Source organism: Ctenopharyngodon idella, chromosome 14 (genome assembly GCF_019924925.1).
Source record: "Ctenopharyngodon idella isolate HZGC_01 chromosome 14, HZGC01, whole genome shotgun sequence".
In the NCBI taxonomy this organism is placed as follows: Eukaryota; Metazoa; Chordata; class Actinopteri; order Cypriniformes; family Xenocyprididae; genus Ctenopharyngodon; species Ctenopharyngodon idella.
Genome location: NC_067233.1, coordinates 20,892,571 through 20,900,070, shown reverse-complemented (window position 1 = coordinate 20,900,070; position 7,500 = coordinate 20,892,571).

Here is a 7,500-nt window from a genome sequence, read left to right as displayed (position 1 = left end):
GTGGAGATCCAGAGTCCAGCCAAGGCGATGCCCCCCGTTGGAGCCGAGGGAGGGAGGAGCCTTGGTGGAGATTTGGCTGTCAACACCAGGGGGCGATGGACAGAGATGGAGACCCAGGTAGAGCTGACGAGACCGGAGACTCGTACTGGAGACCGAGCTGGAGCCGCAGCGACGAGTGTCTGAGGTGGAGCCAGGGAACCAGAGGACCGAGGCGGAGCCAGAGGGAAGGTGGAGCCAGACGGAGCAGAAGGTGCAGGCAGGATGATGTCTGACCAAGGCGGAGCTGGAGGAACGAGGGATTCCAGTGGAGCCGAGGGAGGGAGGATCCAAAGTGGAGCGATTGGCTCAGAGGCTGGAGGCGGAGCCAGAGGATCCTCTAGAGTAGGCGGAGCTGGTGAAGGAGCAAGTCAGATACTCACAGAGATGTGTAGGAGGAGATGCAGAGGGGCTGAAGGGAACCAGCAGAGGCGGAGCTGAGGAACTGGCTGATTTGGCAAGAGGAGGTGGGAGAGTGAGGCTGGGAGGGCACTCAGGAAACTCTGGAGATACATTAAACTTAAAACTGGGCGGGACCAGTGGGCTTCCCTCCAAGCCCTTGAACTCAACAAGCACTTCCTGTTGCCGGCTCACACACCTGATCAGATCCTCCATGGGGCGATGCCTCCGACTCGTTCATCGCGGCAGGCTGCAGTGGGCTGTAGCAGTGTTGGGCTACTTTCACAGAGTTGCCGCGGGTTGTTTTTCCATGTCCACGGGTTGAAGTGACCCCAAATAAAGTGATATTTAGCCCCTGGAATGCAAATTTTACCAGGGGAACCCTGCCAAAACTGTGTATTTTACACCCCGGAACACGATTTTTAACGGTGGACCCCCTAATTTTGAATAGCAATTGGGCGGGTTTTGTTGTGAAAACCTGGCAACCCTAGCGATTTGTCCGTGTAGCTCGCGGCTTTTGAATGGCTGGTCTCTGGATCAGTGTTTGGAGCGGGGCTGGTGATGTCCTCCTCAGCAGTGCCGATGGTAAACAGTGAGTCGCAGTTCACCAGCACACACTCCACCAACTCGCCAAACGTTCCCTGAGGACCAGCATCCGGGAGGCGGGCCTCTGTGCGCTCGTCATTGCTGGCGTACAAGAAGACGCGATCTGGAAAGTCTGTTAGGCTCGGCAGATCAAGGCACTGCTGCTCCTGATCCAAGCAAAGCAGACAGACTAAAGGCTGATTTATACTTCTGCGTCGAGTGAATGCCGTAGCTGCACCTCTCCAAAAAAGTAACAGCGCGTCAATTTTACACGGACCACAAGCGCTGTGATTGGTCTGCTAGAACCCCTCCCTCAGGTCAAAAGACTGGAGCAGAGCGAGCGGAAAAGAGCGAGCGTTTTTAACTTTCATAGGTCACTCGCTCTGCTCTGTTTCAGGGGACACGCGCCGCCAATCTGCAACAGAAATCCTTGCCTATTTGCTGCCATCACTGCTGAAGATTCTCTGACAACGTACATGACGACCTGCTTCTTCTTCGGCTTTTGCCTTGATCCTCAACATGACCGCGGACACTGCCTACTAGCGGTCTGCATGATGCACATCGTCACGGACAACAACACAGAAGTATAAATAAAAACCAACGCATACAGCGCAGAGGCTCCGGCGTAGGTCAGACGCAGAAGTATAAATCAGCCTTAAGTCCATCTCTTTTTATAATAATCAGTCTTGACGGTCCGTTCTTCTGTAACGCTGTGCTCGTATAGTTCACACGAAGACGCAGGAGATAAACAAACAGTCTGAAACGAGAACGGCTGCACAAGAGAGAATAAATAGACTAAATGAGGGAACTCAACAGGAAACACCTGAACAGAATGATTAACTAATTAGTAACCTTGGAGATTAACTAGAATTCAGGCAAACACAAGAAGAACAGAACAAGAGTCTCATCGCTGAGAGATCAGAGAACACTGTGATTTACAGGCCTGAAATGGTCATTGAAAGTGAATATGATTCATCAGCTGTAGCTTCTTTCTTTGTGAATCTAATCATGGAAAATTATAGAAATGATATGTGTGTGTGTGTGTGTGTTTACATAAATAAACAGATATATACATTAATATGTCAGTGTCTCTTGAGAGCAGTAGTTTACAGTAAACCGTGTTTCTCTCAGATGTTTGGTCTCCAGACCAGGTTCAGTAAAGGAGCGAGTGTGTTTCCTCTTTCAGTGCTGCCAAACTCTGACAGAGACCGACGCCCTTCCCAGCATGCACTGGGCAGAAAAGAAGACTCTTTCATGCCTCGACTGGGCCTGTGTCTCATAAAATAGTTTTTTGTCATCATTTACAAACCCTCATAATGTAAGATTAACGTCAAACTAAAATGTTTCAGGAAAAACGTTCCATGAACGATGTATAAATCATGTTTTTGTGCTAACGTTTTGAGAACATTATTAAAGACCAGATAACGATGAACGAATGTTTATTAATGTTACTGGAAGAACGTTTGTTCATAACTCTGAGAGAACCTTGAGAGAACGTTCCCTGTTCGCTTCGTCAGCTGATAATACGGTTCTGTGAAGATTTACTGTCACACTGAAGCAGTAAAGAGAAATAACACGATTCAAAATGGAAAATGTGAGCAGACTGTACTGTATAAAAGACTAATTACCGCAGGGTCATTAGAGCTGTGGGAGACTGTAATTAGAAACCACATTTCCAGAGTCTCACAAACCGACAGGTTTAAAACACTGAAGATCAAGTTCCTTCATAAACTCTCGCCGTTCAGCGAATGAAGCGATGAGAACATGTAACATTTAAAAACAAAAACATCTAGATTAGTCGGTCACTGACTGAAATCTGGCAGCCGCGACGGTCTTCAGAAAATGGCAGAGCAAACTGCCCCTCCAATGAAACAGGATCTGAGCTCTAATTAACCCTTACAGAAAATGCCATTTTATTTTTTGCATGGTTTCCTCTGGCATTCCTGTATAATGTGGCTTTCGGGGCTTTGATGTCGAGCTGCTCTAAATGACGCCTTTCATCGTTCCATCGCTCCGCGTCAGCGTCACTCTCGATAAACACGAACGCTGAAACCGAAGTTAAGACACCGAGAGAGACACTGAATGAAGGTTTCTCTGCGCTGTCAGCCTTCATCTGCTGCTTCAGCATCACATCTGGAGCCGCTCCACACGTCCACACGCTCCAGACGCTCCGCGAGTTACAGAACGATCATTTCTGGGTGAACTGCCCTTTAAATGTGCTGTTAAACAGAATCTGAAATGTGGAAAACCTGCTTTCAATCAGGTCCAGGTGACGTTATCATGCTCAGTTACAAACAGAATAATTCATTAGTTCTGCTAAATATGACCGAACCAAAGAGACGAGCCATCAGAGGACCTGAAGGAGAACAAGTGGTTTTCAAAGGTGAGAAGAACCTAAACACACACACACACACACACACACACACACTTCTGCGGCCTCTAATCTATCAAATATTATCCTTATATCATCCTTGTATTGTACTCATAAAGGTGCGCTCACATTTAGCTTTAGCTTCTCTTCTGATGGAAAGTTGAACATGAAGACGTTTTGAAATCGGCACTTCTTTGCACTTTTTTAGTGGAATAAACTTTATGAAAGTTTCCTTTTCTTCTTTTTGCTTCTGAATTGTGACACTGAAACAAGCATTTTCTTTCTTTAAAGCTGCTTTGAAAGAATATGTATTGCGCAAACGCTGTAATAAACTTGCAGTGAATTGGAAAAGTGTCATCATGGCATAAATCAGACTTTATCAAAACACACAGACGTGGTAACCGTTACCGTTGCTCACAGCAACCACCTCCCTTAGCAACAGCCCCTCACAGCACATGTATGATGTACTCAATGAGCATCAGATAAAGTGACACGCCCCCCAGATCAGACACGCCCCCTCTGAACTCATCTCATCTGCTTCGTTTGGCCCTCAGGGGCCTCTGGGACACAAACAATCACCTGAGCATAATTCAGTCAAACGCTCACAGAATTACTGATTCTCTGATCTCAGATCACTTCATCCTTCAATATGAAGAGCCAATCTGACCTCAACATGAGAGTCGGACTTGTGACCCAAAGGTTGTGGGTTTGAGTCTCAGTACCAGCAGAACAACACACACACACACACACACACACACACTCAGATGGAGTTAATGTACCGTTTTATCTCTTGTAACTCGAGCGTGTCAAAGGGAGCAGCAGAGACTGATCTTAGAAATGTCGAATATAAATAAATAAGTCATCTTAACTGCTGGATTTTGTCTCAGTAGACTCGAAGCTCGACCCTGATGAGGCTGAAATTAAAGGCGGTTTCCGCAGGAAGGAAAACAGGATCGCATCAGATCAGAGAAACACGAGAAACATCACAACAAACTAAAGACACACTCACAGTCCGACAGCAGCTTCATCTCATAAACCGGTCATGACGACCAGAGTCACAAACGTTTTTTATTGGTTATGTGAACGTTAAGGGAACATTCAAACATTATGGGAACGTTACTTTTGAATGTTCTCTGGACGTTCTGAAACAAGTAGTAACATTACAAACGAACATTAAACAAACGCCCGACTAAAATGTTTCAGAAAAAAACGCTCCATGAACGATGTATAAATAATGTTTTTGTGCTAACGTTTTGAGAACATTATTAAAGACCAGATAACGTTGAACGAACATTACAGGAATACCGTTCATAACTTTGAGAGGATTGTGGCACAACATTAGTCGGTCCTGAGGACGATCCCTGTTAGCTGGACATCAGATGAACAGCCCTGACGTGTTGAACTCACGTGGAAGCTGCAGGTTCGAGTCTGGCCTGCGTCACGTGACGCTCCCATCTCTCCTGCCGTGAAGGCCTGTCTTTACAGAGCTGATGGAGAAATATAGAAATACTGAAACGAGATGACAGAAATAGTGTTTAAAGAATAACATTTAGTGGGATCGTTTTTTTTAAAGACACACTGCGCATGTGCTGAAGTTTAGATCTTTATAGATGTAATTTATATTTAAACGAATAGCCTAAGTGACATGAATTGTAAACTTCAATAAACATTAACTTTCAGAAATGGATATTGGATTTATATAGCATTTTTTTCATGATTCCTGTGTGTGTGTGAGTGTGTGTGTTCAGACAGAGTCACTGACCTGCATCGCTCACTCTCTCTTTCGACTGACTGGCGTTTCACACACACACACACACACACACACACACATTAACACTGACTGCATCACAGAGAGAGAAAGCAGTCCCAGTGTAACGCAGTGATTCACGGTCTTCCAGTCCACAGTCGGGGGGGTCGAGAGCTTCTGAGTCTAGAGCCAGAAATGGCAGCAGAAAAAAGGGCAATAAAGCAATTTTCGGCTTTGATCGTTCCTCGAGCACACTGTCATGAGCACTGAGAACAGAGAGAGAAACGGAGAAACAGAGGACAGAACCGGTCTGACACACGCATCTTTTTCTTTCTCTCTGTTGTGAGTGTGTGTGTGTGTGTGTGTGTGTGTGTGTGTGTGTGTGTGTGTGTGCTGTCAAGATCAAACACGTTTAACAGCACAAATGAGCAGCGGTTACTGGCCTCTGTAAAGCGTGTCGGTACACCTGTCATTATGAGGACTTTCCATAGGCGTAATGGTTTTAATACTGAGATAATCATATTTTCTATTCGCTATAAGAAAAGCAGAACCTTAACAGAAAACCTTGAGCTCTGCAGTTTTACATTTTTAATTAAAAAAATGTGTATGTTTATTTATCCTTTTGAATTACAAGAACAGTTATGATGTTCTGAAAAAAATAATGTACTAAGAACGCTGTGCTAATGTTCCCATTAAAGGGTCAGTACATCCAAAAATGAAATTTCTGTCATTAATTACTCACCCTCATGTCGTTCCACACCCGTAAGAACACAAGTGAAGATCTTTTTTGATTACGTCTGTGAACTTTCTGTCTCTCCATTGACAGCTACAACTACCACTCTGACACTTCAAAAAGTTCATAAAGAGAACGTAAAACGAATCCATATGAATTGAGAGGTTTAGTTCAAATTTTGTGAAGAGACTCGATCACTTTATGTGATGAACAGGTTGAATTTAGGCTTTTATTAACATTGATCAGTGAACATGAACAGAAGCTCAACCGAACCTGATTGACTGAATGTTTATATGTGAATAAAAGACCAAATTAAATTTATTCATCACATAAAGTGATTGAGTCTCTTCACAAAATTTGGACTAAACCGCTCAATTCATATTAGTTTAGGATTAGTTTTACGATCTCTTTATGAACTTTGAGTGGTAGTTGTGTAGCTGTTAATGGAGGGACAGAAATCTTCTAGATTTCATCATAAAGATGAACGAAGGTCTGAAACGTTAAAAAATGTTAGATGATCGTCCAACCAAAACGTTTTAGAAAAAATAGCTCCATGAACAATGTATAAACAATGTTTTTGTGCAAATGTTTTCATAACATTATTAAAGACCAGATAACTTTGAACAAACGTTCTATTAACGTTCCTGGAAGAACATATCATAGGCTTGTATTGTTTAGATATAAAGTTAATACAGGCTAACATAAACACTAAAAGAACATATTAAAGCCCCACATGATTTACTTCATTTCTGGATCATTTTGAAGGGAGGTTTCATCAGATTTAACTCACTTCTGGAGACAATTTTGTCCCTAAAGTATAACAAGTAGCCTATAGTTAAACTTTACGCCCCCACCGCCTGCTGCTGCACACAACAATAATTGGTTTGGACGTAATTTACTGCACACTTGGTAATGAAGCATTTCAGCATCTGATAGAAATCAAAGACCCTCGGGCTGCTGCGTCCATGAGCGAGAGAGACCTCCGCACGGATCTGTGTTTATTGAAAACATGGGAAAGGACATTTACAGCAATACCACAGTTATACCCACCTTCTGTGTGGTGGACATCACAGCGGCTGAACACTACAACCCTTTAAGAGTCAGAAGATCCATTTATACAAACACCATGAAATCAAAATAGACAATTCTTATTTTATTATGGAATATTGCAGTGTTTACTGTAAATGACTTATCGCTGCACATCATTATTGTGTTAAATTCATGTTCCTGGTAATTTTGAATCAGAATATCTTCTCTTCTCTGATGATGAGGGCGGAGCAACCTGTCACTCACATGAGATCCACCAATAGCAAACCACAACCATCAAATCAATTCCCCACAGACAAAATCAAGCCCCGCCCTACATTTGTTCTTGCTCCAGAAGCTTTTCACTCGGATATACGGCACAATAGAGAAGAAAAAACGAGCACAACTTTCATTTCATACTTTAAAGTATGATTTCCCAAACTGAGATTCATGAGTGATGAAAAGATAAGTGTGTTTGTGGTTCGGACGACACAAATCCGAGTCCTTCTCTCTTACGCTGCTCCGTCTGCTCTATTATTGTTGCTCTATATTATTATTGTCATTTCAACCCTTTACTACTGTCTTTCTTCAGAGGAACACAAA